Source organism: Leptodactylus fuscus, chromosome 6 (assembly GCF_031893055.1).
Source record: "Leptodactylus fuscus isolate aLepFus1 chromosome 6, aLepFus1.hap2, whole genome shotgun sequence".
NCBI lineage: Eukaryota > Metazoa > Chordata > Amphibia > Anura > Leptodactylidae > Leptodactylus > Leptodactylus fuscus.
Genome location: NC_134270.1, coordinates 183,837,166 through 183,862,031, shown reverse-complemented (window position 1 = coordinate 183,862,031; position 24,866 = coordinate 183,837,166). Strand labels below are relative to the sequence as shown.

Below are 24,866 nucleotides of genomic sequence, written 5' to 3'. Positions count from 1 at the left end.
AAACTAGCTGCTATGAAGACTGCCATAGACTACACACAGTAAGTAGAGAAGACTCTGCTGGATGTAGTAAACTAGATGCTATGAAGTCTGCCATAGACAGCACACAGTAAGTAGATGAGACTCTTCTGGATTTAGTAAACTAGCTGCTATGAAGACTGCCACAGACTGCACACAGGAAGTAGAGGAGACTCTGCTGGTGGTAGTAAACTAGCTTCTATGAAGACTGCCATAGACTGCACACAGTAAGTAGAGGAGACTCTGCCGGATTTAGTAAACTAGCTGCTATGAAGACTGCCATAGACTGTACACAGTAAGTAGAGAAGACTCTGCTGGATGTAGTAAACTAGATGCTATGAAGTCTGCCATAGACAGCACACAGTAAGTAGAGGAGACTCTGCTGGATTTAGTAAACTAGCTGCTATGAAGACTGCCACAGACTGCACACAGTAAGTAGAGAAGACTCTGCTGGATTTAGTAAACTAGCTAATATGAAGTCTGCCATAGACTGCACACAGTAAGTAGAGGAGACTCTGCTGGTTGTAGTAAACTAGATGCTATGAAGTGGTTAACACTGTTTCCTTGCATCGCTGGAGTCCTGGGTTTGAATCTGACATAGGGTAACATCTGCATGGAGTTTATGCGAATTTTATCCAGGTATGTTGGTTCCTCCATAAATACACTTAGAGGTAACTTGGCTTACTATGCAGAGTGACCCTGTGGTGTTGGGGACGGACATCTCTGTGGCCATCACTGACTTTCTCGCTTCACAACTTTCCTTGAGCTTTGAGCCCTTTGTGTGAGAATAGTGCATTCCGAATGTTTGTTATTGTCGTTCCCGCACTCGCTCAGCACGGGGTTATTTCTGTCTTTCTGTGTCTCCCTGCAGCACAACTTACCTGCGCCTACACTGAAAACATATCATTTAGCAAAATTAAAATACATCTGTCCCTGGTGCTCCGGTGCCTCCCAGTCTAGTCCGGTCCTGCTGTTCTGGGGTTTAGTTCTAGTGGACGGCCCCGCCATACATGACTGCTGAGGTCAATAAGCGGAATCAGCGAAGGACACGGGACGTCTCAGTGCGGCAGGGACGTCCACTGGACCGTCTGTGGTGTGAGACACCGGAGCACCAGGGACAGCTGAGTATGTTTTGTTTTCTTTGTTTCCACCTTCCTTGGCCTTATATCATTTATACTTGACAACCCCTTTAACTTACCTCTAATTTGGAGAGAATACCATTTTCTCATTCAATGAATGAATGACAGGCCGCTTGTCTTCTGATACACACTATCATCCACCACAGTCACACCCTTACTAGTCACTGCTATCCTGCACTTTCTGTTAGGGTTGGGCGGGCGGTCTGTCCTGCAATCCCTCTCAGAAACCAAGGATGCGTGCCTATTATACTGACACCTCTAAAGCAAATATGCCCCTCACGATATACAGTCATGACTAGAGATGCGCGAATGGCGTTCGATGGAATTAATATTCGATCGAATATCAGGCAGCTCGAGATATTCGATTCCAATTGAACACCACGAGGCAAACACAGTAAAAATTTGATTCCCATCCCACCTTCCCTGGTGCTTTTTTTTTGCCCCAATAACTATGCAGGGGAGATGGGACAGGAACTACGACAACGGAGGCATCGGAAAAAAAAAATCGGAAAAAGTAATTGGCGGCTAAATCAGGTGACCTCCAATTTATACGAATGGTCGATTTCACATCCGGGTCATATGAGACTGTGAACTATGTGACTGTGAGACAGGGACAGATGTACAGGCAGGGTTAGCTAGGGGTTACCTTTATTTAGGGGGGAATGTCACTCACCCAACTCTTTGGGGCTCTATCTGGTCGGGATCCCTGTCAGCTTGCAATGTGCCGGAGCTGACTTTTTCCCATAGGATTGCACTGAACAGCGTTGATAGCAGTCTCCATTGTGGTCCGATATCAGACGAGGCAGTGTTGTCTGTGCGCGGAACCCTGCTACAGCTGAGATGCAGCAGAGCTGACTGTGTGCTGAACCCTGCAACATCTGAGATACAGCAGGGTTCAGCACACAGTCAGCTCTGCTTCATCTCAGATGGAGCAGAGCTGTGTCAACTAGTCATGACATCCAGCCAAGACCAAGTGTTCAAGTTTCCTCCTCAGGTCCTGATCCCTTCCCCTTTTCTTGAACATCTCCCACCGCTCAGACTCCCACCGCTCAGGTAGCACAGGTAGCACAAGACCCAGCAGTGGTACCTGGATCTTACCTCCGCTCCGTCCAAGAGGCGAATTGAGCTCCCAATAGCCTCTCTTTTGCTGAAGGGTCTCTGTAACAGTGAAAGAAAATACAATGAAGCATTGAACGGGGAATCCTGCCCCAAGAACAGGCACTTCCTATATAAAATCTATTCTACGATGATGTCAGACTAGGTTCGATTGCTGGGTTGGCTCCATTTCCATCCCTTAGTAAGCTCTGTACTTCTCCCAACATCCCCCTTTCCTGTTTGGAGCACACCTAATTCATTGCCCTCCTCCCCAAATTCTCTATGTAGCCCCTGCTCTCCTCTACCCCTACCTCCTTCAGTCTGAGGCTCTGACTTACACCCTCTCACTCCTATATGACATTCTCCTGACAGCTGCTACCCTGGGCCTCCCCCATTATACTAGATTTTGGGACACTGACCGAGGCTTCTGATGACTGGACCTGCTCTTACTGGTCCATTATCCCCCAACACTGGCGTAGTGCCACGACCCCTTCTCTGATGGAATGGCTTCAAGAGTTTCTTCTTATCAGTAGGTATTGGTCGTGGAAGACTCTGCTGACCCGTCCAAGTTCAATGCCCTCTGGTGGCTGTGGGTCGTGTTCCAGGAGTCCACAGAGTTTTCCCTACCTGTTTGCATGAGCCCTTCCATTCCTGTGTTCAGCGTACACTCAGCTTTGCTACATCTCTGGTGCAGCAGAGCTGAGTGTGCAGCAGGGTTGAGTGTGCAGCAGGGTTCAGCACATCTCTGATGCAGCAGAGCTGAGTGTGTAGCAGGATTCAGCGGTTCTCCGGTGCAGCAGTGCTGGCTGTGCGCTCAGCTTGGCTGCATCTCTGGAGTAGCTGAGCTGAGCGCACGGCCAGCTCTGTTTCATCTCTGGTGTAGCAGTTCTGGCTGTGCGCTCAGCTCGGCTCATCTCCGAAGTAGCCGGGCTGAGTGCACGGCCAGCACTGCTTCATCTTTGTCCCCTCATATATCTCTGACCTCATCCTCACCTGTCCCCTCCATATATCTCTGACTTCAGCCACACCTGTCCCCTCCATATATCTCTGACCTCATCCTCACCTGTCTCCTCCATATATCTCTGACCTCATCCTCACCTGTCCTCTCCATATATCTCTGACCTCATCCTCACCTGTCTCCTCCATATATCTCTGACCTCATCCTCACCTGTCCCCTCCATATATCTCTGACCTCATCCTCACCTTTCCCCTTCATATATCACTGACCTCATCCTCACCCGTCCCCTCCATATATCTCTGACCTCATCAACACCTGTCCTCTCCATATATCTCTGACCTCATCCTCACCTGTCCCCTCCATATATCTCTGACCTCATCCTCACCTGTCCCCTCCATTTATCTCTGACCTCATCCTCACCTGTCTCCTCCATATATCTCTGACCTCATCCTCACCTGTCTCCTCCATATATCTCTGACCTCATCCTCACCTGTCCCCTCCATATATCTTTGACCTCATCCTCACCTGTCCCTTCCATATATCTCTGACCACACCTGTCCCCTCCATATATCTCTGACCTCATCCTCACCTGTCCCCTCCATATATCTCTGACCTCATCCTCACCTGTCTCCTCCATATATCTCTGACCTCATCCTCACCTGTCTCCTCCATATATCTCTGACCTCATCCTCACCTGTCCCCTCCATATATCTCTGACCTCATCCTCACCTGTCCCTTCCATATATCTCTGACCACACCTGTCCCCTCCATATATCTCTGACCTCATCCTCACCTGTCCCCTCCATATATCTCTGACCTCATCCTCACCTGTCCCCTCCATATATCTCTGACCTCATCCTCACCTGTCCCTTCCATATATCTCTGACCTCACCTGTCCCCTCCATATATCTCTGACCTCATCCTCACCTGTCTCCTCCATATATCTCTGACCTCATCCTCACCTGTCTCCTCCATATATCTCTGACCTCATCCTCACCTGTCTCCTCCATATATCTCTGACCTCATCCTCTCCTGTCCCCTCCATATATCTCTGACCTCATCCTCACCTGTCTCCTCCATATATCTCTGACCACACCTGTCCTCTCCATATATCTCTGACCTCATCCTCACCTGTCCCCTCCATATATCTCTGACCTCATCCTAACCTGTCCCCTCCATATGTCTCTGACCTCATCCACACCTGTCCCCTCCATATATCTCTGACCACATCTGTCCCCTCCATATATCTCTGACCTCATCAACACCTGTCCTCTCCATATATCTCTGACCACACCTGTCCCCTCCATATATCTCTGACCTCATCCTCACCTGTCCTCTCCATATATCTCTGACCTCATTCTCACCTGTCCCCTCCATATATCTCTGACCTCATCCTCACCTGTCCCCCCATATATCTCTGACCTCCTCACCTGCCCCCTCCATATATCTCTGACCTCATCCTCACCTGTCCCCTTCATATATCTCTGACCTCATCCTCACCTGTCCCCTCCATATATCTCTGACCTCATCCTCACCTTTCCCCTCCATATATCTCTGACCTCATCCTCACCTGTCCCCTCCATATATCTCTGACCTCATCCTCACCTGTCCCCTCCATATATCTCTGACCTCATCCTCACCTGTCCCCTCCATATATCTCTGACCTCATCCTCACCTGTCCCCTCCATATATCTCTGACCTCATCCTCACCTGTCCTCTCCATATATCTCTGACCACACCTGTCCCCTCCATATATCTCTGACCTCCTCACCTGTCCTCTCCATATATCTCTGACCTCATCCTCACTTGTCCCCTCCATATATCTCTGACCTCATCCTCACCTTTCCCCTCCATATATCTCTGACCTCATCCTCACCTGTCCCCTCCATATATCTCTGACCTCATCCTCACCTGTCCTCTCCATATATCTCTGACCACACCTGTCCCCTCCATATATCTCTGACCTCCTCACCTGTCCTCTCCATATATCTCTGACATCATCCTCACCTGTCCCCTCCATGTATCTCTGACCTCATCCTTACCTGTCCCCTCCTCCATATATCTCTGATCTCACCTGTCCCCTCCATATATCTCTGACCTCATCCTCACCTGTCCTCTCCATATATCTCTGACCTCATCCTCACCTGTCCCCTCCATATATCTCTGACCTCACCTGTCCCCTCCATATATCTCTGACCTCATCCTCACCTGTCCCCTCCATATATCTCTGACATCATCCTCACCTGTCCCCTCCATATATCTCTGACCTCATCCTCACCTGTCCCCTCCATATATCTCTGACCTCATCCTCACGTGCCCCCTCCATATATCTCTGACCTCATCCTCACCTGTCCCCTCCATATATCTCTGACCTCATCCTCACCTGTCCCCTCCATATATCTCTGACCTCATCTACACCTGTCCCCTCCATATATCTCTGATCTCATCCTCACCTGTCCCCTCCATATATCTCTGACCTCATCCTCACCTGTCCCCTCCATATATCTCTGACCTCATCCTCACCTGTCTCCTCCATATATCTCTGACCTCATCCTCACCTGTCCCCTCCATATATCTCTGACCTCATCCTCACCTGTCCTCTCCATATATCTCTGACCACACCTGTCCCCTCCATATATCTCTGACTTCCTCACCTGTCCTCTCCATATATCTCTGACCTCATCCTCACTTGTCCCCTCCATATATCTCTGACCTCATCCTCACCTGTCCCCTCCATATATCTCTGACCTCATCCTCACCTGTCCTCTCCATATATCTCTGACCACACCTGTCCCCTCCATATATCTCTGACCTCCTCACCTGTCCTCTCCATATATCTCTGACCTCATCCTCACTTGTCCCCTCCATATATCTCTGACCTCATCCTCACCTGTCCCCTCCATATATCTGACCTCATCCTCACCTGTCCCCTCCATATATCTCTGACCTCATCCTCACCTGTCCCCTCCATATATCTCTGACCTCCTCACCTGTCCTCTCCATATATCTCTAACATCATCCTCACCTGTCCCCTCCATGTATCTCTGACCTCATCCTTACCTGTCCCCTCCATATATCTCTGATCTCACCTGTCCCCTCCATATATCTCTGACCTCATCCTCACCTGTCCTCTCCATATATCTCTGACCTCATCCTCACCTGTCCCCTCCATATATCTCTGACCTCACCTGTCCCCTCCATATATCTCTGACCTCATCCTCAATTGTCCCCTCCATATAACTCTGACATCATCCTCACCTGTCCCCTCCATATATCTCTGACCTCATCCTCACCTGTCCCCTCCATATATCTCTGACCTCATCCTCACGTGCCCCCTCCATATATCTCTGACCTCATCCTCACCTGTCCCCTCCATATATCTCTGACCTCATCCTCACCTGTCCCCTCCATATATCTCTGACCTCATCTACACCTGTCCCCTCCATATATCTCTGATCTCATCCTCACCTGTCCCCTCCATATATCTCTGATATCATCCACACCTGTCCCCTCCATATATCTCTGACCTCATCCTCACCTGTCCCCTCCATATATCTCTGACCTCATCCTCACCTGTCCCCTCCATATATCTCTGACCTCATCCTCACCTGTCCCCTCCATATATCTCTGACCTCATCCTCACCTGTCCTCTCCATATATCTCTGACCACACCTGTCCCCTCCATATATCTGACTTCCTCACCTGTCCTCTCCATATATCTCTGACCTCATCCTCACTTGTCCCCTCCATATATCTCTGACCTCATCCTCACCTGTCCCCTCCATATATCTCTGACCTCATGCTCACCTGTCCCCTCCATATATCTCTGACCTCATCCTCACCTGTCATCTCCATATATCTCTGACCACACCTGTCCCCTCCATATATCTCTGACCTCCTCACCTGTCCTCTCCATATATCTCTGACATCATCCTCACCTGTCCCCTCCATGTATCTCTGACCTCATCCTTACCTGTCCCCTCCATATATCTCTGATCTCACCTGTCCCCTCCATATATCTCTGACCTCATCCTCACCTGTCCTCTCCATATATCTCTGACCTCATCCTCACCTGTCCCCTCCATATATCTCTGACCTCACCTGTCCCCTCCATATATCTCTGACCTCATCCTCACCTGTCCCCTCCATATATCTCTGACATCATCCTCACCTGTCCCCTCCATATATCTCTGACCTCATCCTCACCTGTCCCCTCCATATATCTCTGACCTCATCCTCACGTGCCCCCTCCATATATCTCTGACCTCATCCTCACCTGTCCCCTCCATATATCTCTGACCTCATCCTCACCTGTCCCCTCCATATATCTCTGACCTCATCTACACCTGTCCCCTCCATATATCTCTGATCTCATCCTCACCTGTCCCCTCCATATATCTCTGACATCATCCACACCTGTCCCCTCCATATATCTCTGACCTCATCCTCATCTGTCCTCTCCATATATCTCTGACCTCACCTGTCCTCTCCATATATCTATGACCTCATCCCCACCTGTCCTCTCCATATATCTCTGACCTCATCCTCACCTCTCCCCTCCATATATCTCTGACCTCACCTGTCCCCTCCATATATCTCTGACCTCATCCCCACCTGTCCTCTCCATATATCTCTGACCTCATCCTCACCTGTCCTCTCCATATATCTCTGACCTCATCCTCACCTGTCTCCTCCATATATCTCTGACCTCACCTGTCCCCTCCATATATCTCTGACCTCATCCTCACCTGTCCCCTCCATATATCTCTGACCTCACCTGTCCCCTCCATATATCTATGACCTCATCCCCACCTGTCCTCTCCATATATCTCTGACCTCATCCTCACCTCTCCCCTCCATATATCTCTGACCTCACCTGTCCCCTCCATATATCTCTGACCTCATCCACACCTCTCCCCTCCATATATCTCTGACCTCATCCTCACCTCTCCCCTCCATATATCTCTGACCTCACCTGTCCCCTCCATATATCTCTGACCTCATCCTCACCTGTCCCCTCCATATATCTCTGACCTCATCCGCACCTGTCCCCTCCATATATCTCTGACCTCATCCTCACCTGTCCCCTCCATATATCTCTGACCTCATCCGCACCTGTCCCCTCCATATATCTCTGACCTCATCCTCACCTGTCCCCTCCATATATCTCTGACCTCATCCGCACCTGTCCCCTCCATATATCTATGATCTCATCCTCACCTCTCCCCTCCATATATCTCTGCTCACCTGTCCCCTCCATATATCTATGACCTCATCCTCACCTGTCCCCTCCATATATCTCTGACCTCATCCTCACCTCTCCCCTCCATATATCTCTGACCTCACCTGTCCCCTCCATATATCTCTGACCTCATCCTCACCTGTCCTCTCCATATATCTCTGACCTCACCTGTCCCCTCCATATATCTCTGACCTCATCCTCACCTGTCCCCCCATATGTATGAGATATACAATGCAGAGGATTCTGATCTCCATCACTTTATATCACAGGATTTACCATCGGGGGGATAAATACAGATACATTCCCTCCTTACCTTGCAGATCTCCCTCCTGTTATGTAGTGACGTCTCTCCGCTCTGCGCTCGGTTCTTCTCTGACTTTCCCGGATTTGTCTTTTATATAAAATGGAAAAACTGAAAGTGAAAGGATCTGAGACCTTGTGCGGTATTTATTGTCCTGCACAAGTGGAGGGAATGATTAACCCATTAGCAGCCGTTTTCTTGCACAGGGGAGTGTCGGTGTAAGACATAAGGTAATGCGGCAGTAACTCACAGATTGTATCACAGAGATGTCACATTGCTCCTACGGCACCTGCTCATCAGGTTTTGGGATAGATATAGCCACCTCTCTCTTTCTCAGCCTCGCTTGTCACTTTTTGTGAATGTGGAAGGAACTTGGAGGACAGCGAGGCCGGGCGGGACGACCTCTGTCCAAAATGTCTCCTCACACCAATATCTGGTATACTGGTATCAGTGAGTTATATAGGAGACCTGTGTCAGTCCGGCCTGGGCTAGATCTTCATTCTGGCGCACAGACGTGCTCGGAGAGTCTTACTAATAATAATGTTATTTCTATAGCGCCAACATATTCCGCAGCGCTGTACAATTTATAGGGATCAAGTACAGACAGAAAGAGACATTATAAAGAAATAGTCACAATGGGACTGAGGGCCCTGCTCACAAGAGCTGACAATCTATGAGGTAGAGGGGGTGATATAAGAGGTAGCAGGGGCGGCATCGGAGGTAGCAGGGGGTGATATAGGAGGTAGCAGGGGGTAATATAGGAGGTAGCAGGGGCGGCATCGGAGGCAGCAGGGGGCGGCATCGGAGGTAGCAGGGGGTAATATAGGAGGTAGCAGGGGGTGATATAGGAGGTAGCAGGGGCGGCATCGGAGGCAGCAGGGGGCGGCATCGGAGGTAGCAGGGGGTAATATAGGAGGTAGCAGGGGCAGCATCGGAGGTAGCAGGGGGTAATATAGGAGGTAGCAGGGGCAGCATCGGAGGTAGCAGGGGGCGTCATCGGAGGTAGCAGGGGCGGCATCGGAGGCAGCAGGGGGCGGCATCGGAGGTAGCAGGGGGTAATATAGGAGGTAGCAGGGGCAGCATCGGAGGTAGCAGGGGGTGATATAGGAGGTAGCAGGGGCGGCATCGGAGGCAGCAGGGGGCGGCATCGGAGGTAGCAGGGGGTAATATAGGAGGTAGCAGGGGCAGCATCGGAGGTAGCAGGGGGTGATATAGGAGGTAGCAGGGGCGGCATCGGAGGTAGCAGGGGGTGATATAGGAGGTAGCAGGGGCGGCATCGGAGGTAGCAGGGGGTGATATAGGAGGTAGCAGAGGGTGGCATCGGAGGTAGCAGGGGGTGATATAGGAGGTAGCAGGGGTGGCATCGGAGGTAGCAGGGGGTGATATAGGAGGTAGCAGGGGGCGTCATCTGAGGTAGCAGGGGGTGATATAAGAGGTAGCAGGGGGTGATATAGCAGGGGCAGCATCGGAAGTAGGAGGGGGTAATATAGGAGGTAGCAGGGGCGTCATTGCTTATACAGGGGTCAGACAATTCTGTAATAGAGGTGACTGTCATTACATATATAAAGCCGTATGAGCCATCACCAGTTGTGTCCTGTATGTGCAGATGGGGGCCAGATATATAAAGTTATCCTGAAATGGCATCATAATGTGGGAGCGGGATATTAATTACGGTGCAGAAGGGGTTACATTAGGACATGTGATCGGCCGGTCTGATAAGATGCGTCTTTAGTTTGCTCCTGAAATTGTAGAAATTGGGAGTTACTCTGATTGTCCGGGGTAGAGCATTCCAGAGAAGTGGTGCAGCTCGGGAGAAGTCTTGTATACGAGCGGGGGAGGTTCTGATAATAGAGGATGTAAGTGTTAGGTCATTGAGTGAGCGGAGAGCACGGGTTGGGCGGTAGACAGAGATGAGGGAGAAAATGTAGGGAGGTGCGGCATTATGGAGAGCCTTGTGGGGGAGGGGAGAAGGTTATATTGTATTCTGTAATGAATAGGCAGCCAATGTAGTGACCGGCACAGACCGGAGGCCTCGCTGTAGTGACCGGCACAGACCGGAGGCCTCGCTGTAGTGACCGGCACAGACCGGAGGCCTCGCTGTAGTGACCGGCACAGACCGGAGGCCTCGCTGTAGTGACCGGCACAGACCGGAGGCCTCGCTGTAGTGACCGGCACAGACCGGAGGCCTCGCTGTAGTGACCGGCACAGAACGGAGGGCTCGCTGTAGTGACCGGCACAGACCGGAGGCCTCGCTGTAGTGACCGGCACAAACCGGAGGCCTCCCTGTAGTGACCAGCACAGACCGGAGGCTTCGCTGTAGTGACCGGCACAGATCGGAGGCCTCGCTGTAGTGACCGGCACAGACCGGAGGCATCGCTGTAGTGACCGGCACAGACCGGAGGCCTCGCTGTAGTGACCGGCACAGAATGGAGGCCTCGCTGTAGTGACCGGCACAGAATGGAGGCCTCGCTGTAGTGACCGGCACAGACCGGAGGCCTCGCTGTAGTGACCGGCACAGACCGGAGGCCTCGCTGTAGTGACCGGCACAGACCAGAGGCATCGCTGTAGTGACCGGCACAGACCGGAGGCCTCGCTGTAGTGACCGGCACTGACCGGAGGCCTCGCTGTAGTGACCGGCACTGACCGGAGACCTCGCTGTAGTGACCGGCACAGACCGGAGACCTCGCTGTAGTGACCGGCACAGACCGGAGGCCTCGCTGTAGTGACCGGCACAGACCGGAGGCCTCGCTGTAGTGACCGGCACAGAACGGAGGGCTCGCTGTAGTGACCGGCACAGACCGGAGGCCTCGCTGTAGTGACCGGCACAAACCGGAGGCCTCCCTGTAGTGACCAGCACAGACCGGAGGCTTCGCTGTAGTGACCGGCACAGATCGGAGGCCTCGCTGTAGTGACCGGCACAGACCGGAGGCATCGCTGTAGTGACCGGCACAGACCGGAGGCCTCGCTGTAGTGACCGGCACAGAATGGAGGCCTCGCTGTAGTGACCGGCACAGACCGGAGGCCTCGCTGTAGTGACCGGCACAGACCGGAGGCCTCGCTGTAGTGACCGGCACAGACCGGAGGCCTCGCTGTAGTGACCGGCACAGACCAGAGGCATCGCTGTAGTGACCGGCACAGACCGGAGGCCTCGCTGTAGTGACCGGCACTGACCGGAGGCCTCGCTGTAGTGACCGGCACTGACCGGAGACCTCGCTGTAGTGACCGGCACAGACTGGAGGCCTCGCTGTAGTGACCGGCACAGACCCGAGCCCTCGCTGTAGTGACCGGCACAGATCGGAGGCCTCGCTGTAGTGACCGGCACAGACCGGAGGCCTCGCTGTAGTGACCGGCACAGACCGGAGGCATCGCTGTAGTGACCGGCACAGACCGGAGGCCTCGATGTAGTGACCGGCACAGACCGGAGGCCTCGCTGTAGTGACCGGCACAGACCGGAGGCCTCGCTGTAGTGACCGGCACAGACCGGAGGCCTCGCTGTAGTGACCGGCACAGACCGGAGGCCTCGCTGTAGTGACCGGCACAGACCCGAGCCCTCGCTGTAGTGACCGGCACAGACCGGAGGCCTCGCTGTAGTGACCGGCACAGACCAGAGGCCTCGCTGTAGCGTCTAGCCTGATAGATAAGCCTGGCCGCTGCATTCAGAATAGATTGTAGAGGGGAGAGTTTAGTGAGGGGAAGACGGATTAGTAAGGAGTTACAGTAGTCAAGGCGAGAATGAATCAGAGAGACAATAAGTGTCTTTAGTGTATCTCTGGTAAGTCAAGGGCGTATTCTGGAGATGTTTTTGAGGTGGAGGTGACATGAACGTGCGAGTGATTCAATATGAGGGGTGAAGGAAAGGTCTGCGTCACACATGACCCCGAGGCAGCGGGCCTACTGCCTAGGAGTTATAGTAAGGCCTGAGACTGCAATGGATATATCAGGGACAGATCTATTAGATGGTGGAAACAGTAGTAGTTCAGTCTTAGAGAGATTTAGTGTCAGATAGAGCGAGGACATGATATTAGAGACAGCAGAGAGACAGTCACTGGTGTTCTGTATGAGTGCAGGGGTGATGTCACGGGAAGATGTGTATAATTGGGTGTCATCAGCATAAAGATGGTACCTGAAGCCAAATCTGGCGATGGTTTGTCCAATGGGGGCTGTGTAGAGAGAAAAGAGCAGGGGGCCTAGGACCGAGCCCTGAGGAACCCAAACGGAACAGGAATGACAGTGAGAGGTAACAAATATGTCTGGCCAATCCATCCTGGTCCTGCCTCACTCTCCACCCGCCTCCATCCACAGTCATTAAAAGTGGCAGCAAGCGAGGGGCAGAAGAAAGAATGTGACACATGTCTGGTGCAAAAAAAGAGCAGTATACGCTAGAAAACAGGGTGCAAGAAAAACCCCTTAAAAAAGTTCTACAGGATTAGAAAAATATTTTTTTCAAAATCAGCAGCCCCTCACCCACAGGTTGTGTGTTGTATTGTTACAGGTAATAGGGGAGAATAGTCTGACCCCGGATCTAATGACTGGTGGATACCATGTCTGACTACGACTACTGTGCCTGGACAGAGAGAGACTGTGCCCCTGCTGAGAGACTGTGCCCCTGGTGAGAGACTGTGCCCCTGATGAGAGACTGCGCCCCTGCTGAGAGACTGTGCCCCTGCTGAGAGACTGTGTCCCTAGTGAGAGACTGCGCCCCTGCTGAGAGACTGCGCCCCTGCTGAGAGACTGTGTCCCTGCTGAGAGACTGCGCCCCTGGTGAGAGACTGCGCCCCTGGTGAGAGACTGTGCCCCTGGTGAGAGACTGTGCCCCTGGTGAGAGACTGCGCCCCTGATGAGAGACTGCGCCCCTGCTGAGAGACTGTGTCCCTGCTGAGAGACTGCGCCCCTGCTGAGAGACTGCGCCCCTGCTGAGAGACTGCGCCCCTGCTGAGAGACTGCGCCCCTGCTGAGAGACTGCGCCCCATGTTAGGAGTGAGCCGGGTCATGAGAGTATAATGTGACTGCTGGAGAGATTGGTGAACATCTGCTGTGTACAGACAAAGGGATTCCCAGAACTAGGTTGGATAAATAAACGTCATAAATTCTCTGTAATCTACAGAACAAAGATTGCAGCCGACATTTTAATAAAAATGCAATTTGATGTATCGAAGCGAGAAGAAATCCGATTTCTGCGCGAATCGAAAATTTCCTGAAATTCAGATTGAACTCCATCTTGTGCAGAATCGCTTTTCTTATCTCTGGCCAGGACATGTGAATGCCCCGACCTACTAGTCCTAAAACATTGCACAGAATGAAGCCCCCATTAGGGTCATGGCCATCGTATAGCCATAAGTGTGATCCATCCTACAAACCTTCTGTGGGATTCTGAATCCTGAGCCAGACATTTAGCAGCCTGACCGTTCCAAGCACCTACAAGCTGAACTTAGATTACATTTTAGGCGTGGATCTCACTGAGTCTGGAAGGAGATCAAGGAATGCAATGAATTTCCCAGTTCATCAAAGGTCAAACATAGAAAAACAGGAAATGTATCAATGACTGTATTACTGGTGTATTATATATCAGGTCATAAACCCTCATCAATGTAAGTATATAGCGAGAGTTACCACTGACCTTATACTGTATATATGGACACTGCACAGTACTACTGCTCCTATACTGTATATATGGACACTGCACAGTACTACTGCTCCTATACTGTATATATACACACTGCACAGTACTACTGCTCCTATACTGTATATATGGACACTGCACAGTATTACTGCTCCTATACTGTATATATACACACTGCACAGTACTACTGCTCCTATACTGTATATATGGACACTGCACAGTATTACTGCTCCTATACTGTATATATACACACTGCACAGTACTACTTCTCTTATACTGTATATATGGACACTGCACAGTACTACTGCTCCTATACTGTATATATGGACACTGCACAGTACTACTGCTCCTATACTGTATATATACACACTGCACAGTACTACTGCTCCTATACTGTATATATGGACACTGCACAGTATTACTGCTCCTATACTGTATATATGGACACTGCACAGTACTACTGCTCCTATACTGTATATATACACACTGCACAGTACTACTGCTCCTATACTGTATATATGGACACTGCACAGTATTACTGCTCCTATACTGTATATATACACACTGCACAGTACTACTGCTCCTATACTGTATATATGGACACTGCACAGTATTACTGCTCCTATACTGTATATATACACACTGCACAGTACTACTTCTCTTATACTGTATATATGGACACTGCACAGTACTACTGCTCCTATACTGTATATATGGACACTGCACAGTACTACTGCTCCTATACTGTATATATACACACTGCACAGTACTACTGCTCCTATACTGTATATATGGACACTGCACAGTACTACTGCTCCTATACTGTATATATACACACTGCACAGTACTACTGCTCCTATACTGTATATATGGACACTGCACAGTACTACTGCTCTTATACTGTATATATACACACTGCACAGTACTACTGCTCCTATACTGGATATATGGACACTGCACAGTACTACTGCTCCTATACTGTATATATAGACACTGCACAGTACTACTTCTCTTATACTGTATATATGGACACTGCACAGTACTACTGCTCCTATACTGTATATATAGACACTGCACAGTACTACTGCTCCTATACTGTATATATGGACACTGCACAGTACTACTTTTCTTATACTGTATATATGGACACTGCACAGTACTACTGCTCCTATACTGGATATATGGACACTGCACAGTACTACTTCTCTTATACTGTATATATGGACACTGCACAGTACTACTGCTCCTATACTGTATATATGGACACTGCACAGTACTACTGCTCCTATACTGTATATATGGACACTGCACAGTACTACTGCTCCTATACTGTATATATACACACTGCACAGTACTACTGCTCCTATACTGTATATATGGACACTGCACAGTACTACTTTTCTTATACTGTATATATGGACACTGCACAGTACTACTGCTCCTATACTGGATATATGGACACTGCACAGTACTACTGCTCCTATACTGTATATATGGACACTGCACAGTACTTCTTCTCTTATACTGTATATATGGACACTGCACAGTACTACTGCTCTTATACTGTATATATACACACTGCACAGTACTACTGCTCCTATACTGTATATACACACACTGCACAGTACTACTGCTCCTATACTGTATATATGGACACTGCACAGTACTACTTTTCTTATACTGTATATATGGACACTGCACAGTACTACTGCTCCTATACTGTATATATACACACTGCACAGTACTACTGCTCCTATACTGTATATATACACACTGCACAGTACTACTGCTCCTATACTGTATATATGGACACTGCACAGTACTACTTCTCTTATCCTGTATATATACACACTGCACAGTACTACTGCTCCTATACTGTATATATACACACTGCACAGTACTACTGCTCTTATACTGTATATATACACACTGCACAGTACTACTGCTCCTATACTGTATATATGGACACTGCACAGTACTACTTCTCTTATACTGTATATATACACACTGCACAGTACTACTGCTCTTATACTGTATATATACACACTGCACAGTACTACTGCTCTTATACTGTATATATACACACTGCACAGTACTACTGCTCCTATACTGTATATATGGACACTGCACAGTACTACTGCTCTTATACTGTATATATACACACTGCACAGTACTACTGCTCTTATACTGTATATATACACACTGCACAGTACTACTGCTCCTATACTGTATATATACACACTGCACAGTACTACTGCTCCTATACTTTATATATGGACACTGCACAGTACTACTTCTCTTCTCCTGTATATATGGACACTGCACAGTACTACTGCTCCTATACTGTATATATGGACACTGCACAGTACTACTTCTCTTCTCCTGTATATATGGACAGTGCACAGTACTACTACTCCTATACTGTATATATGGACACTGCACAGTACTACTTCTCTTCTCCTGTATATATGGACACTGCACAGTACTACTGCTCCTATACTGTATATATGGACACTACACAGTACTACTGCTCTTATACTGTATATATACACACTGCACAGTACTACTGCTCTTATACTGTATATATGGACACTGCACAGTACTACTGCTCCTATACTGTATATATACACACTGCACAGTACTACTACCCCTATACTGTATATATACACACTGCACAGTACTACTGCTCTTATACTGTATATATGGACACTGCACAGTACTACTGCTCCTATACTGTATATATGGACACTGCACAGTACTACTGCTCCTATACTGTATATATGGACACTGCACAGTACTACTGCTCTTATACTGTATATATGGACACTGCACAGTACTACTGCTCTTATACTGTATATATACACACTGCACAGTACTACTGCTCCTATACTGTATATATACACACTGCACAGTACTACTGCTCCTATACTGTATATATGGACACTGCACAGTACTACTTCTCTTCTCCTGTATATATACACACTGCACAGTACTACTGCTCCTATACTGTATATATACACACTGCACAGTACTACTTCTCTTCTCCTGTATATATGGACACTGCACAGTACTACTGCTCTTATACTGTATATATGGACACTGCACAGTACTACTGCTCCTATACTGTATATATACACACTGCACAGTACTACTGCTCCTATACTGTATATATGGACACTGCACAGTACTACTGCTCCTATACTGTATATATGGACACTGCACAGTACTACTTCTCTTCTCCTGTATATATACACACTGCAAAGTACTACTATTCCTATACTGTATATATGGACACTGCACAGTACTACTTCTCTTCTCCTGTATATATGGACACTGCACAGTACTACTTCTCTTCTCCTGTATATATGGACAGTGCACAGTACTACTTCTCTTCTCCTGTATATATGGACACTGCACAGTACTACTTCTCTTCTCCTGTATATATGGACAGTGCACAGTACTACTACTCCTATACTGTATATATGGACACTGCACAGTACTACTGCTCTTATACTGTATATATACACACTGCACAGTACTACTTCTCTTCTCCTGTATATATGGACAGTGCACAGTACTACTTCTCTTCTCCTGTATATATGGACACTGCACAGTACTACTTCTCTTCTCCTGTATATATGGACAGTGCACAGTACTACTACTCCTATACTGTATATATGGACACTGCACAGTACTACTGCTCCTATACTGTATATATACACACTGCACAGTACTACTGCTCCTATACTGTATATATACACACTGCACAGTACTACTGCTCCTATACTGTATATATGGACACTGCACAGTACTACTGCTCTTATACTGTATATATGGACACTGCACAGTACTACTGCTCCTATACTGTATATATGGACACTGCACAGTACTACTTCTCTTCTCCTGTATATATGTTCAGTGCACAGTACTACTTCTCTTCTCCTGTATATATGGACACTGCACAGTACTACTTCTCTTCTCCTGTATATATGGACAGTGCACAGTACTACTACTCCTATACTGTATATATGGACACTGCACAGTACTACTACTCCTATACTGTATATATACACACTGCACAGTACTACTTCTCTTCTCCTGTATATATGGACAGTGCACATTACTACTACTCCTATACTGTATATATGGACACTGCACAGTACTACTGCTCTTATACTGTATATATACACACTGCACAGTACTACTTCTCTTCTCCTGTATATATGGATACTGCACAGTACTACTGCTCCTATACTGTATATATACACACTGCACAGTACTACTGCTCCTATACTGTATATATGGACACTGCACAGTACTACTGCTCTTATACTGTATATATGGACACTGCACAGTACTACTGCTCCTATACTGTATATATGGACACTGCACAGTACTACTTCTCTTCTCCTGTATATATGTACAGTGCACAGTACTACTTCTCTTCTCCTGTATATATGGACACTGCACAGTACTACTGCTCTTATACTGTATATATGGACACTGCACAGTACTACTTCTCTTCTCCTGTATATATGGACAATGCACAATACTACTGCTCTTATACTGTATATATGGACACTGCACAGTACTACTGCTCCTATACTGTATATATAGACACTGCACAGTACTACTGCTCCTATACTGTATATATACACACTGCACAGTACTACTGCTCCTATACTGTATATATGGACACTGCACAGTACTACTGCTCCTATACTGTATATATGGACACTGCACAGTACTACTGCTCCTATACTGTATATATACACACTGCACAGTACTACTGCTCCTATACTGTATATATGGACACTGCACAGTACTACTTCTCTTCTCCTATATATATGGACAATGCACAATACTACTGCTCTTATACTGTATATATGGACACTGCACAGTACTACTTCTCTTCTCCTATTTATATATGGACAATGCACAATACTACTGCTCCTATACTGTATATATGGACACTGCACAGTACTACTTCTCTTCTCCTGTATATATACACACTGCAAAGTACTACTATTCCTATACTGTATATATGGACACTGCACAGTACTACTTCTCTTCTCCTGTATATATGTACAGTGCACAGTACTACTTCTCTTCTCCTGTATATATGGACACTGCACAGTACAACTTCTCTTCTCCTGTATATATGGACAGTGCACAGTACTACTACTCCTATACTGTATATATGGACACTGCACAGTACTACTGCTCTTATACTGTATATATGGACACTGCACAGTACTACTGCTCCTATACTGTATATATGGACACTACACAGTACTACTTCTCTTCTCCTGTATATATGGACACTGCACAGTACTACTGCTCTTATACTGTATATATGGACACTGCACAGTACTACTGCTCCTATACTGTATATATGGACACTGCACAGTACTACTGCTCCTATACTGTATATATGGACACTGCACAGTACTACTTCTCTTCTCCTGTATATATACACACTGCAAAGTACTACTATTCCTATACTGTATATATGGACACTGCACAGTACTACTTCTCTTCTCCTGTATATATGGACACTGCACAGTACTACTTCTCTTCTCCTGTATATATGGACAGTGCACAGTACTACTTCTCTTCTCCTGTATATATGGACACTGCACAGTACTACTTCTCTTCTCCTGTATATATGGACAGTGCACAGTACTACTACTCCTATACTGTATATATGGACACTGCACAGTACTACTTCTCTTCTCCTGTATATATGTTCAGTGCACAGTACTACTTCTCTTCTCCTGTATATATGGACAGTGCACAGTACTACTACTCCTATACTGTATATATGGACACTGCACAGTACTACTTCTCTTCTCCTGTATATATGGATACTGCACAGTACTACTACTCCTATACTGTATATATACACACTGCACAGTACTACTTCTCTTCTCCTGTATATATACACACTGCACAGTACTACTTCTCTTCTCCTGTATATATGGACACTGCACAGTACTACTACTCCTATACTGTATATATACACACTGCACAGTACTACTTCTCTTCTCCTGTATATATGGACAGTGCACATTACTACTACTCCTATACTGTATATATGGACACTGCACAGTACTACTGCTCTTATACTGTATATATACACACTGCACAGTACTACTTCTCTTCTCCTGTATATATGGATACTGCACAGTACTACTGCTCCTATACTGTATATATACACACTGCACAGTACTACTGCTCCTATACTGTATATATGGACACTGCACAGTACTACTGCTCTTATACTGTATATATGGACACTGCACAGTACTACTGCTCCTATACTGTATATATGGACACTGCACAGTACTACTGCTCTTATACTGTATATATACACACTGCACAGTACTACTTCTCTTCTCCTGTATATATGGATACTGCACAGTACTACTGCTCCTATACTGTATATATACACACTGCACAGTACTACTGCTCCTATACTGTATATATGGACACTGCACAGTACTACTGCTCTTATACTGTATATATGGACACTGCACAGTACTACTGCTCCTATACTGTATATATGGACACTGCACAGTACTACTGCTCTTATACTGGATATATGGACACTGCACAGTACTACTGCTCCTATACTGTATATATGGACACTGCACAGTACTACTGCTCTTATACTGGATATATGGACACTACACAGTACTACTGCTCTTATCCTGTATATATGGACAGTGCACAGTACTACTTCTCTTCTCCTGTATATATGGACACTGCACAGTACTACTGCTCTTATACTGTATATATGGACACTGCACAGTACTACTTCTCTTCTCCTGTATATATGGACAATGCACAATACTACTGCTCTTATACTGTATATATGGACACTGCACAGTACTACTGCTCCTATACTGTATATATAGACACTGCACAGTACTACTGCTCCTATACTGTATATATACACACTGCACAGTACTACTGCTCTTATACTGTATATATACACACTGCACAGTACTACTGCTCCTATACTGTATATATGGACACTGCACAGTACTACTGCTCCTATACTGTATATATGGACACTGCACAGTACTACTGCTCCTATACTGTATATATACACACTGCACAGTACTACTGCTCCTATACTGTATATATGGACACTGCACAGTACTACTTCTCTTCTCCTATATATATGGACAATGCACAATACTACTGCTCTTATACTGTATATATGGACACTGCACAGTACTACTTCTCTTCTCCTGTATATATACACACTGCAAAGTACTACTATTCCTGTACTGTATATATGGACACTGCACAGTACTACTTCTCTTCTCCTGTATATATGTACAGTGCACAGTACTACTTCTCTTCTCCTGTATATATGGACACTGCACAGTACAACTTTTCTTCTCCTGTATATATGGACAGTGCACAGTACTACTACTCCTATACTGTATATATGGACACTGCACAGTACTACTTCTCTTCTCCTGTATATATGGATACTGCACAGTACTACTGCTCTTATACTGGATATATGGACACTGCACAGTACTACTGCTCCTATACTGTATATATGGACACTACACAGTACTACTTCTCTTCTCCTGTATATATGGACACTGCACAGTACTACTTCTCTTCTCCTGTATATATGGACACTGCACAGTACTACTTCTCTTCTCCTGTATATATACACACTGCAAAGTACTACTATTCCTATACTGTATATATGGACACTGCACAGTACTACTTCTCTTCTCCTGTATATATGGACAGTGCACAGTACTACTACTCCTATACTGTATATATGGACACTGCACAGTACTACTTCTCTTCTCCTGTATATATGGACAGTGCACAGTACTACTATTCCTATACTGTATATATGGACACTGCACAGTACTACTTCTCTTCTCCTGTATATATGGACACTGCACAGTACTACTGCTCCTATACTGTATATATGGACACTACACAGTACTACTGCTCCTATACTGTATATATACACACTGCACAGTACTACTGCTCCTATACTGTATATATACACACTGCACAGTACTACTGCTCCTATACTGTATATATGGACACTGCACAGTACTACTGCTCCAATACTGTATATATGGACACTGCACAGTACTACTGCTCCTATACTGTATATATGGACACTGCACAGTACTACTGCTCTTATACTGTATATATGGACACTGCACAGTACTACTGCTCCTATACTGTATATATACACACTGCACAGTACTACTGCTCCTATACTGTATATATGGACACTGCACAGTACTACTGCTCCTATACTGTATATATGGACACTGCACAGTACTACTGCTCCTATACTGTATATATACACACTGCACAGTACTACTGCTCCTATACTGTATATATGGACACTGCACAGTACTACTGCTCCTATACTGTATATATGGACACTGCACAGTACTACTGCTCTTATACTGTATATATACACACTGCACAGTACTACTGCTCTTATACTGTATATATACACACTGCACAGTACTACTGCACCTATACTGTATATATACACACTGCACAGTACTACTTCTCCTATACTGTATATATGGACACTGCACAGTATTACTGCTCCTATACTGTATATATACACACTGCACAGTACTACTTCTCTTCTCCTGTATATATGGACACTGCACAGTACTACTGCTCCTATACTGTATATATGGACACTGCACAGTACTACTTCTCTTCTCCTGTATATATGGACACTGCACAGTACTACTTCTCTTCTCCTGTATATATGGATACTGCACAGTACTACTACTCCTATACTGTATATATGGACACTGCACAGTACTACTGCTCCTATACTGTATATATGGACACTACACAGTACTACTGCTCTTATACTGTATATATACACACTGCACAGTACTACTTCTCTTCTCCTGTATATATGGATACTGCACAGTACTACTGCTCCTATACTGTATATATACACACTGCACAGTTCTACTGCTCCTATACTGTATATATGGACACTGCACAGTACTACTGCTCTTATACTGGATATATGGACAGTGCACAGTACTACTTCTCTTCTCCTATATATATGGACACTGCACAGTACTACTGCTCCTATACTGTATATATGGACACTGCACAGTACTACTGCTCTTATACTGGATATATGGACACTGCACAGTACTACTGCTCTTATCCTGTATATATGGACAGTGCACAGTACTACTTCTCTTCTCCTATATATATGGACACTGCACAGTACTACTGCTCTTATACTGTATATATGGACAGTGCACAGTACTACTTCTCTTCTCCTGTATATATGGACACTGCACAGTACTACTTCTCTTCTCCTGTATATATGGACACTGCACAGTACTACTTCTCTTCTCCTGTATATATGGACACTGCACAGTACTACTTCTCTTCTCCTGTATATATGGACAGTGCACAGTACTACTACTCCTATACTGTATATATGGACACTGCACAGTACTACTTCTCTTCTCCTGTATATATGGATACTGCACAGTACTACTGCTCTTATACTGGATATATGGACACTGCACAGTACTACTTCTCTTCTCCTGTATATATGGATACTGCACAGTACTACTGCTCCTATACTGGATATATGGACACTGCACAGTACTACTGCTCTTATACTGTATATATGGACACTGCACAGTACTACTGCTCCTATACTGTATATATACACACTGCACAGTACTACTGCTCCTATACTGTATATATGGACACTGCACAGTACTACTGCTCCTATACTGTATATATGGACACTGCACAGTACTACTTCTCTTCTCCTGTATATATACACACTGCAAAGTACTACTATTCCTATACTGTATATATGGACACTGCACAGTACTACTTCTCTTCTCCTGTATATATGGACAGTGCACAGTACTACTTCTCTTCTCCTGTATATATGGACACTGCACAGTACTACTTCTCTTCTCCTGTATATATGGACAGTGCACAGTACTACTACTCCTATACTGTATATATGGACACTGCACAGTACTACTTCTCTTCTCCTGTATATATGTTCAGTGCACAGTACTACTTCTCTTCTCCTGTATATATGGACACTGCACAGTACTACTTCTCTTCTCCTGTATATATGGACAGTGCACAGTACTACTACTCCTATACTGTATATATGGACACTGCACAGTACTACTGCTCTTATACTGTATATATACACACTGCACAGTACTACTTCTCTTCTCCTGTATATATGGATACTGCACAGTACTACTGCTCCTATACTGTATATATACACACTGCACAGTACTACTGCTCCTATACTGTATATATACACACTGCACAGTACTACTGCTCCTATACTGTATATATGGACACTGCACAGTACTACTGCTCTTATACTGTATATATGGACACTGCACAGTACTACTGCTCCTATACTGTATATATGGACACTGCACAGTACTACTGCTCTTATA

At 46.3% G+C, this 24,866-nt stretch overlaps 1 protein-coding gene and 1 long non-coding RNA gene across 2 annotated transcripts in view; both read right to left on the bottom strand.

The window, feature by feature from the left end:
• LOC142209061 (uncharacterized) overlaps positions 1-24,866 on the bottom strand; it is a 385,129-nt gene that overhangs the window by 257,784 nt on the left and 102,479 nt on the right. The window lies entirely within an intron of this gene.
• Positions 2,252-9,090, bottom strand: LOC142209062 (uncharacterized). The gene is made up of 2 exons (XR_012716930.1): positions 8,763-9,090; positions 2,252-2,312 (listed from the first exon to the last, which is right to left on the bottom strand). It is a non-coding gene; the product is annotated as an uncharacterized LOC142209062 (long non-coding RNA).